The sequence below is a fragment of the Sarcophilus harrisii genome, chromosome 2, assembly GCF_902635505.1.
Source record: "Sarcophilus harrisii chromosome 2, mSarHar1.11, whole genome shotgun sequence".
NCBI classification, from domain to species: Eukaryota; Metazoa; Chordata; class Mammalia; order Dasyuromorphia; family Dasyuridae; genus Sarcophilus; species Sarcophilus harrisii.
Window position 1 is genome coordinate 168,702,121 of NC_045427.1, and position 11,515 is coordinate 168,713,635.

Below are 11,515 nucleotides of genomic sequence, written 5' to 3' on the forward strand. Positions count from 1 at the left end.
AGGCAGAGTGTTATGAGAGGAAAACCACTAAATCCTTCTTCCGTCCTTAGACTGAACCCCATCCCATCTTACCTTCCACACAAGGTCATGTACCTGCCCAAAACATAACAGCTACTTTCTACTGGCACCATGGGTCTCAACTTCTGAACAGCACTTCCTGAAAAGTTCCCTGCAGCTAGTGCAAGGGTCTCACCCCACCTTATCTGCCAGATCAGTGTCCTTTTAGAGCTTCTCTCCTTGTCTTTTCTCCTCCCAGTCTGACCCAGTCCAAAGAGGTCTATGTAATAAGGAGGTTGAATAAAAACACAGATTACTTCAAATCTCCTGCTCAGAAAGCCTATGCTACCTTTCATTCCTTATTTGGGAGCTTGAGAAAAGTGGGTACTTAAGGAGTCTCATTTCACTGGGTAGGTTCTTCTCTTAAGGGCAGGCAGTAGCAAAAGTTACATGAGTTTCTGTAACTCTTCTAAATTGATCACCTGCTAACAATCCACTCATGCTTGGCTGGATTGGCCATCAGACACTAAGTAAACACATTCTCTAGCTGTGCTTTCCTACCTTGGCAGGCCCAATTTTGCACATTCTAGTGGAACACTCCTTGAGATCCCAAAGTTATCTCCATAAGACATCAAGAATTTAATAGAAAAATATAATAATCCAGAAAATTATAAACTATTCCTTACTTTCCAAGAATGAGGACTAAAGCATTCTGGTAGAATTTTTCCTGATTATCCTTAGTCATCAAGACTTTCTTCCTCTTCCAAATTATATTGCATTCAGTTATGAAAATGAAATGCTTCAAGCCTGAGCACTTAGAGAAGACTTCTCACCGATGAAGAGAATTACTATTTACTTGGTGCCTGTGTGAGTGGTACACACAATAAAGTAATTTCTGGAAGCAGAGACTTCATTTTGTGGTTGCCTTAGTATGTATTGGAACTTAGCATGTATTTAACACACTTGCTGAATTGCTATATTGAACTGAGAATTGACAAACTGCAGAGACAAAATTTAAGCTTGATATGAAAAAATTTTATAAATGGAGTGGACAAACTTGAGAGATAATAGGTTTTTTTCACTAGTTTTTTTTTTTTTTTTACTCAATATTAAATTTGTCAAACCTTTAAATAAACTTGAATTATGTACTATATGCCTAGTGTTGTACTACAAGGACCAAAGAAAATAGTATCAGCTAAAGGTACACTCTACAGCATACATGTGAATAAGCAAAAATGAACCATATACAAAATAACTGCCAGGGAATGGGGGTAGAGGGATCCAGGTAAACAAGCAAACAAAAAATCAAGGCCTCTTATAAGGGTGATACTTGAGCTGAATCTTGAAAGGTAGGACTTCCAAAAGGGGACAATGGAGAGACAGAAAAAGCCCATTTCCTATAGCTAAAAAGGAAAACTCGAAACCACTCCTTTCACACTCAAACTCAAGTAAAAGCAATAGTCAAACACTTGAATACAACTTGGCTCTTCCTATAAGTAAACTACTCCAACTCTGCAAAAGGGGCAGCTAGTCCTCAACAATTCTATTTTCTCTTGCTTAGATAAATACTTTTCTGACATCTTCTCCCTCTAGCATTTTAAGACACAGGTAGTTAGTGGACCTCTCTCATTCCAATTTTAAATAGGAAGAGTTGGGCTCAGCAACACCTGTAAGATCCCTGTACCTGGTTTAGTTCCTTGAATTCCTTTGTGAAAGGAATAAATACAAATGTTCTGAGAACACTAACAATGATTAGGAAGACGTATTAGCTGAATTCAGGCATGTCACCATTTCTGAGGAGGAATAGGGTACAAGTGCAATGAGAATCATCTAAACTCCACTAGTACAAATAGAGGAAGAAAGGAGACTTCTGGACAAATACCAAGCATTTCCTTAGTTCCTCATCTTCACCGTCTCACCATCCACCTAATTATCTGGTTCAAACCCTCTCTTTCCTATTTTCTGAGAATTTGACCACATCTCATATGCCTTTCCAAGTCCAGCTATTTAAAAAAAATGCATTTGTTGGCTAATAAACCACACTGGTTAAGTCACTCCTTTCATGTCTAATGTTGAGAGAAGGAAAATGCTCTACTGTGTTTTAAGCATAGGAGTGTCATTCTTGTGTGATTCTAAAGATTAAACTTCTGGGAAGGGAGAAAGAAAATAAGTATAGCACATGGTCTCACTTGGAGGAATAGGTTTAGTCCATGGCATTGTTTCTGAATTGATAAAGAAAAGTGAATAAAGCTTCATACTAAGATGTTGAAAAAAAATGCACAGGTACATTCCTTCCCTCAAAAAGTCACATCTTAATATAGTTCCATATTTGAAGCAGCCTTTTTGTTTTTATTTTTTCCCTTTACTAATCACATGGCTATCAACAATATACAGCAGAGGTCTGGTCAGGCTGATGTCAGAGGCTTAAAACTGGGTTCTGCTGGTCACTTTTCTCTGGTTTTCATTTCCTCTTTGTATAGAGATTGAAATCCATGATTCTTGGTGGAAAAATCCTTCGTGTCTTCATATTTTAAGATTAAAAAGTTTCTTATAGTCTGGCTTATATTATATAGAGGACTCTCTATAATTTGGCTTCAGTCCAAGACTCTGGGTTTCCACAAGCATTTACTCTGGTACCAGTACCACCTTAGGGTACTTTACAGAAAAAACTAGACTACCACCTGCCCCCAAACTCAGTCTTCTTTATTTATTCAGGCTGTTCTCCATGACTAAAATATGGCCCTCCTCTACTGGTAATCCTTATTGTCTTTTGCTTTGATATTCCCCTCCCTACACATTACTGCCTACCTCATACTGATACTCAATCAGCAGTTTTTATTATATTTGTAGAATGTAATGCTGCATTTTCAGGTTATTACCTGGCACATGGCAGGTTACTTAAAATCAACAAGGTCTGGTGCTATGCTGCCCCTTTTGGCCAATAATAACCATGAGTCAAGAGTGTCCAGGAAATCTTGGAACCATCTCAGTTCCTAGAGACAGAAAGTAGTATGTTGCTCGATGAGATCTACTTGTGTGTCATATCCTTTCACTGCAAAGGAAACACTGATTTTTACTCATCCTAGGTAAGGACCCAGACCAAAAAGTTCCTGAACTGGAACCCACCTTGCTCCATATCCTATGTATGACATCAAAGATGTTTCACACTTTTGTTAGCCTTCCTTCCTAGGAGAGGCAAGATCCACAAACCCGTCAGATGCCACTGGCAGAGCATCTCATTAAATGGAGCTAAAGGGCTCCTATATTCAGCTAAATAGGACTTTTTATACATAGGTTAATCCCTCCTACTTTTCTCTTAAACCTTCTCTAAATGGACTACCAGAAATTTCATTTCAATTTACTCAAAAACTATTTTAAGCTGTGTTTACTATAAGCCAGGCAATTCAAATAAACAATGAGAAGACACAAGGAGGCAGAGAATTCCAGGGCACTGGGAAGTCAATGCAAAGGAAAAGTTGGAGTGTTGTATATGAAGAGTTTAACTGGATTAGAAAATGTATGGAAGAGGAAAAAGGTAAAATATGGCCAGGTTATAAAGAGCTGAAAATGCCAGAGAGCTTTATGTTTGATTCTGAACAATGCTGGATAAAACGAGAGCCCGTAGAGTATATTAAGAAAGAGATGACATGGTCTGACCTATGTTTTAGGAAGTTACTTAGACAGTTAGGAGAAGATAGGTTAGAATGGGGAGAGCTGTGGGGATAGAAAGGGAAATAGGCTATTATACTACTTCAACAATCCAAGAGAGAAATATTCAAGACTTAAATTAGAGTAGTGACAAAAAAAGATATAGGAATGAAAGAAATGACAAGACCTAGATATGAATTAGATATGTGAGGTAGTGAGAATAACACTGAAGTGGCCACAATAGATGTCAGGTTCCCACATATAAGGAGACTGCTAGTTGTTTGATTCAGTGGTATATACTGATTAAATAAAATATCTGATATAGCAGTATAGATCAGTTCGGTCAAGCACAAATAGAAAAAGAATCTTTAAACCATACCTGAGGAGCCTTGTAGGTGCATTATTTCTCTTAGAAAACCACATAATAAAATAAATGAAAATATAGTAATGTTGTTAAGTATTTCCTATTTGCATTTTAAAATCTGATACAGGCTTTGTTCAGGAGTGTCATGACTGTATTTTCGGCATATCTGGTTTAGAAAAAAGACTATTTAGACACCAAACCTTAGATTAAGACAAATCTCTTCCCTTTGTATTCCCTAAAACCCTGTTTGTATTCCAATGCAATTATATAACATTTATATATTGAAGACAACTAACAACTAGGTGGTACATTGCATAAAGTGCTAATCTTGGAAGTCAAGAGTTCCAATCTGGCCTCAGCCACATCTTAACTGTGGGCTCTTGGGCAAGTGACTTAAAACTTTCAGCCTCACTCTTACCTGTAAATGGGGATAACCACAGCACCTATTCTCATTAGGGTGTGTTGAAGATAAAATGAGATAATAATCATGCTAGATAAAATTACCCTTGGATTTCTGGGCAACAGACTGAAATCTTTTTATAAAATACAAATTGAGATTGAATACATTGATACAGTGCAGATGATAATATCTTAGTGATGCGGGAAAGATTCCAATCTTTGATTCCCAACCCCCCCCCCAGTTAATGTAAATTACCCTTTGACTCACAAATCCTGCTCCCTTTGAATTCCAATAGAAGATCCAGCCCCACCCGGATCTGAGCCAACTTTGGGGCTACACCCAAAAGCCCCTCGAGCTAAATCTCCGACTTAAAAGGGCCACACTGGGAACCCCTCTTTGCAGAGATTCCAAACATGCCAGCCATGTGAGGACCCTCGGTCTGTCCAGTGCCCTCCTTGTCTCTACCTTCACCTATCTCCTACTTCTAAACTCAGTAATAAACCTCTTTTATCTTTTTTTTTTTTAATAGCCTTTTATTTACAGGTTATATGCATGGGTAACTTTACAGCATTAACAATTGCCAAACCTCTTGTTCCAATTTTTCACCTCTTACCCCCCACCCCCTCCCCTAGAGGGCAGGATGACCAGTAGATGTTAAATACATTAAAATATAAATTAGATACACAATAAGTATACATGACTAAAACGTTATTTTGCTGTACAAAAAGAATCAGACTCTGAAATATTGTACAATTAGCTTGTGAAGGAAATCAAAAATGCATGTGGGCATAAATATAGGGATTGGGAATTCAATGTAATGGATAAACCTCTTATCAATATAGCTCTCCGAGCCAATAAATGCTTTTGGGAATTCACGCTGCTACTAGACCTCATATACCGCTGTATCCTTGCCCCGAATCCAAGGGGGTTACAGAGGAGTTCTGCTTGACTCCCTGTACCCCAAACCTGCCACTAGACCTTAACTAAACCCTAACTTCATTTAGGTACCCCAAATCTACACCTCAACATTCGATCCATACCTCAACATTAGTAGATTCAAATTTTTTTCCTTGGAAGCTGCCTCATTATCATTAGTTATCATATAATGGTAGTAATAAATTCCTCCCTCAATTTACAGAGGGAGAAAGCAAGGCCCAGTAAAAGATTAGTGACAGGTGAGCCCAGAACCCAGATATAATGTTGTATAACAGCTGAAATTTCAATTTCTCAACTACCTTAAGGGTTCTCTGTAATGTCCACTAGCTTCAGGGTTGCAAATCCTGACCTAGGATAGGCAAGATAAATGAGCATTGTTTTAAGTCAAAAGAACTGGATGACCTAGCCAGGGATAACCTTTCTGCACCTCCATTGCTTATTTGTAGAATGAAATGTTGGGCTAGATGGACTCTGAAGTCTCCCCTTCAACTCTAAATCTACCCTCCTATAAATCTCTAAAACATTTGAACTTGAAAAATCATTCTCATTGTGTAATCTCTAAATCACAGTGGCCAATCCAGTTCTTCTGGCTTTCTAGAACCAAGAGAGCAGAGCCCTGAAATGCAATCCAGCTAACCCATAGCTTTCTTTCTTCCAATTCAGGGAACATCAGAAGTACCTGAGAAAAGTTCATCCCTTATGTGCAAAGAATAAGATATTAATGCATTACTGGTGAAGTTATGAACTGACTCAACCATTTTGTAGAACAATTTGGAACTATGCGCAAAGGGCAATAAAATCACACATACCCTTTGATCAAACAATACCATTACTAGATCTGTACCCCAAGAGACTCAAAAAGAAAAACCAACCAAAAAGGAAAAAAGACCTATTTGCATAAAAATATAGCAGCTCTTTTTTGGTGGCAAAGAATTGGAAATTGAGGGAATGCGCATCAGTTGGGGAATGGGAGTATGATGGAATACTATTGTGCTAAGAGATGGTGAGCAGGATGCTCTCAGAAAAACCTAGAAAGACTTCTAGGAGGTGATACAAAGTGAAATGTACTATTCACAAAGTAACAATATTGTAAAATGATCAGCTGTGAATGGCATAGCTATTAACAATAATCCCAGGGGGATGGAGCACCAAGCCCTGAAGTCAGGAGGACTAGAGTTCAAATCTGGCCTCAAGCATCTAACACTTCCTGGTATGTGACCCTGGGCAAGTCATTTATCCCCAGCACAAAAAAAGAAAGAAAAGAAAAAGAAAAAAATCCCACAATGATCCCAGAACAGCTCTGAAGGACTTGTGGAGAAACAATGCTACCGGTTCCCAGAAAAAGAACTGACAGCATTTGAATACAAACTGAAACATACTTTTTTAAAATCGTATTTTTCTTGAGATTTTTTTCTGTTTTCTTTCACAACATGACTAATATGGAAATGTTTTACATGACTACACACATATAACTTTTACCAAATTGCCTTTTCAATGGGGGGAAGGAATTTGGAACTCAAAATTTTAAAAACAAATGTTAAAAGTTGCTTTTCAAATTGTACATGTAACAAAAAAATAAAACACTAAATAATTTTTTAAAAAAAAGGAAGCAGCAGCGCATTCTTTCTGTTCTGGGCATACAGGATAATTAAGGGCAATTTCAGCTGCTAATATACACACAAACATCTTTTTCTTATTCATTGCAATTTCAGTTTCTGGTGGCTAATTTCCATTCATTTTTTTCTTAATGTCAGATTACTCCCATCCCACCCCTACATGTGGGTGTACAGCTTAGGGCTGTTTTGGGTCTTCCTCTCAACGTGGTGATCTTACCAGTTCCTGTAAATAAAATGATCTTTGTAATGATGACTGACATTTACTACTCAATTGGCCATTAAAAACTAATATATACCTCCTTGGAGCTTCAGCTTACTTTATCGTGTGTGTGTGTGTTGTAGTAGTAGTAGTAGTAGTAGTAGTAGTAGTAGTAGTAGTAGTAGTAGTAGTAGTAGTGAACTAGATAAATTTTGGAGTCCTTTCCAGTTCTTTGATCTTATGACTCCAAAATTGATATCTAAACCTAGACTTTGTCCTTAGATACAATCTAAGGATGTCCCACTAACACATAACACAAAATGCAACACAAACAAAATTCATTATCTCTTACTTTAACAGAAATTTATGGTCTCCATTTCTACATATCTGGTCTAATCTCCTTCTTTGTAATAGCACAAAATCAGCATTATTGGATGATTTCCTCCTAAATTTAAGATTCTTGCAACAGCTTTCTCTTTCTACTTAGTCTTCCTGATTCTAGTTTTTCCTTTCCCCAATCTAGCTTCTGCATTAATATTCCTAACACACAACTCTAACCAAAAAACCTACCCTTCAAGAATCTTCAGTGGTTCTGTATTTCCTTCAAAATAAAACAAACTCATATAAACGAGTACTTCAAGCTTTTAAAAATATGGCTCTTGACTATCTTTTGGGACTTGCCCCTACTACCTGCCCTCTCCCTTGCATAGCCTTGTGCTCCAGATTTTTTCCTTCTTCCCCCACCTCCTCCCCTAGTTGGTAAGTAATCCAATATCTGTTAAACATGTTAAAATATATGTTAAATCCAATATGTATAAACGTATTTATATAATAATCTTGCTGCACAAGAAAATCAGATCAAAAAAGAAAAAAAAGGTCTTTAGAGACATTCCCTTTCCCCCCCATAATACACCCTGAGGGTAAACTGGCATCCCCAGATTAGTGTCCCTATGTCCTAATCCCTGTCCAAAGTGCCAAGCCTGGATTCCTAACCTACTTCCACCTCTTAAGATCCATAGCTTCCTCTAAATTTCAGTTCATAATTAGCCTAGCTCTCTCCCTCCACAAAATATCCAGTACATAGTTAATCTGATTACTTGTAGCATTTCCTCCAATAGTGCAGTCTCTTTGGGTATTTCTTTTGTCTCCCTCTCCTCAGTGCCTACCAAGGAACAAGAGCTTGTTAAGTGCCCGTCAGACAAGTTTAGTAGTTAATGGAATAGGATACCTTTCTAGGTACCAATCAGAGCTTTTCCTCACCCCGCCCTTACTGTATAGCAACTCCCAAAACCTCTGCCCGATTCAAAGCTCAGCAGACACAGGAAACTAGATTTTCCCAAATGGAACCGCAATCAAGGAAGGGTAATCTTTCCAGCCCTGACATGCCCAGCTTCCTAAAACTCCTACATCAGAAAGGACACAAGGCTCCAGAAAGGTCATACATTTTCATTTCTCCCTCAGGTAGTGAGATCTATGAAATGTGGTTCCCCATATCCTTTGGCTGTGCCCTTCATTACCAAATAAACATTTCCAGCATTGGACTCCTCACTTTCTTAGCAGTTCCGGGCTCCCCATAGTACCTTGGGAGGCTGCGGGCGGTCCCTGGTTACCCACCGCCTCCTTCCCTTCACTATCTTTTACTCCACTCCCGGAATTCAGTCCCAGAGCTCAGCTGGCAACCTCTCCGTGCCCAGTGACTCTCCTCCAGGCAGGCAGGGCACGAGCTACCCTGCACAAAGAGGCCTGGGCCAGGAGGTTCGTTTTCACCCGTAGCCAACATCCCTACTGAAGGCAATCCCCTCCCCCCACAGTTGGGGCTCAATGGGGACTGCTGCAATGGGGACTGCAGCAGTCTCAATCTAGGGGCTATCCCGGATGGTTTTTAGGCTGGAGAAAAGCGGCCCTAGGATACCTCCGCACCCAGAAGAGAGAGGAGGAAGAGGGGGAGGGGACGCCTGGCTGTGCTGCTTGTTTTGCTCCCACAACAGAACAACCTTTATACCCCTGCACGCTACAGCTGCGCTCGGGCCTCTCGGGCTCCACCCCACCCCACCGCATCCTGTAGTCCCCACGTCCGGAACGCCGACATCCCACCGCTGCCCAAAGGTTCGTTCTACAAATTCGGGGACCTCAGAGTGAACCAAGTTCTTCACGACTAGGAAAAGAAAAAAAATGTACGCTCTTGGAGAAGATAAGGCCGGGAGGTGGGGGTGGGGTAGAGGTAAGGTTGCCGTCTCAAATAGCAGGAACACCCTCCCTCTGTGCAACAGTCTCCCACTCCCCACGACTCACAGTCCCTCCGAAGCAGAACAGGATGGCTCAGGAATTTCCCGCAAGCACAAGCACAGCTCCCAAAGCTGGGTCAGCTCAGCAAAGAGCATTTATTTCCCAGTCCCAACCCAGCCCAGTCGGTTCTAATCCCGCCCCCGGTCCCCAGCTCCGCCCAATTGCTGATTCATTTCACGTGATCTCAGCCCTTCACTGGGAAGGGAATACCCAGTCCCGGGAGAGGTATCTTCTCTCCCTCTCCCTTCTGCCCAGAGCTAAAAACAAGACCCTCTATCCATACCCCACCGCACCTCTCCCCAGAAAGAAACAAACATCTTTCATATGACTCCTGGAGTACTAGGAAAATTTTCTGGAGTGAAAATGACTGAGCTCAAGTCTGCTTTTTAACACAATCGGAATTGCCTCTTTCAGAATTTGATTGATGCTAGTTGAATAAATGAATGATGACTCGGAAAAGGACTATTATTTGACTGACAAAAAGTAGTGTAGCCAACTTTAACTTAAAAGATGAGGCATTTGGGGCAGCTAGGTGGCTAAGTGGATAGAGCACCAGCCCTGAATTCAGGAGGACCGGAGTTCCCACTGTGATCCCAGACACTGAACATTTCCTAGCTATATGACCCTTGGCAAATCACTTAATCCCAATTGCCTCAGGGAAAAAAAAAGGCATTTGCTAGTCAATTCTACGTTCTGTGGCTCTATGCCAAGCTCCTTTGCTACAAAGAGACAAAAGACAGTCCCTACTTTCCTGGAGTTTAAGATCTAATGAGGGAGATAACATACAAATATATACAAAGCAAACATATATATATATATATAGACACTGGAATTAAGAAGAGATGTTGAAAACTTTCTATAAAAGGTAAGAGTTTAGTTTGGACTAAGAAAGTCAGGGAAATAAATCAGTATGATCTCCACAGATCACTAATTTAGTGTGCCTAAGAAGGCTGACTTTGGATTCAAATCCCGCCTTTGATATTTAAAGCCTTTGTGATTGGGGTGGGGGTGGGGACTCAGTCTTAATGAACCTCCTGATAGTGTAATGCCAGGGAAACTGAGGCAAAGTAGAGATTAGAAACTTTTTAATATTTTATTTGGATTTCTCAGAGGGAGAGATTGTGCTGGGGGCATAATGTCCCCAGGGCTGATGTCCAAAGCATCCAGCATTGAATGTGAGTTCTCACTGACATATATATCCTTGGCTCCAAGCTTGGGGCTCTAAGACTCTGGTGAGCAGGAATTTCCAGGCAGGGACCATCAATGTGGTTCTGACTGGTTGGGGGGGGGGGGGGGGGGGGGAGGACCATAAATTCTTATGAACTTCAAGTTAAGAAGATATCCAGCTCAGAGCCAGGAAGTCTGAAACTTACTTATAAACAATGCCAATTAGATATCTGAAATAGGACATCTGTAGTCTTATCTTTTGGAATGTCAGGTCTCCACAGCCCTAATTATCTCAGTTCTAATGGGCAGAAAAGGGAGGTCGCAACCAAGGAAACTGAGGAAGAACAATTCAGGGAAAGTGAGGCAGAGCAATTAAGGAAAGTGAGTCAGAACAATTTAGGGAAACTGAGGCAGGACAATTAAAGGGAACTGTGGCACAACAATAGACAGGAAGTTGAACTTCCTAATAGACAGAAAATGCATTTTGTTAAACTCTTAATTTGTACCAGGAACAATGCTAAAGTTTAGGAAGAAAACAAAATATGAGCAGATGATCCCAAGGAACTTCCATTCTAATGGGGAAAACAATACATAAGAGGGAGTTGAAAAGAGTGAATAAGATGGAATAAGGAATGATGAAAAGAAAAAATCTATCTATCTATCTGAAGAAGGTGGATCAGAAGATCCCTGAGGTTCTTGCCAACTGTAGATTATACAGAATACTCTTGCCTACCCCTGGAACATCTCTCTAATCTGAAAAATCTCTTTGATAAAGTCAGAAAGGTTGAAGGTGGAAGTAAATGAAATCTATGAATAAAGGGAGGGGAGATAGGGAGGTAGAAAGAGCTTCAAACAGAAGTTTCCAAAGGTAGGATCTATCAGCCATTCATTATAACTATCAG

General features: G+C 40.1%; 1 protein-coding gene across 1 annotated transcript in view; it reads right to left on the reverse strand.

Moving 5' to 3' along the window:
• The window catches only part of CTSB (cathepsin B), a 30,902-nt gene extending 21,312 nt beyond the window's left edge, over nucleotides 1-9,590 (reverse strand). Inside the window, exon 1 of the mRNA XM_003757924.4 lies at nucleotides 9,453-9,590. The gene's annotated coding sequence lies outside the window, so the exon portion shown is untranslated. The remainder of the gene's footprint in view (nucleotides 1-9,452) is intronic.
• Nucleotides 9,591-11,515: the final 1,925 nt, after the last annotated feature.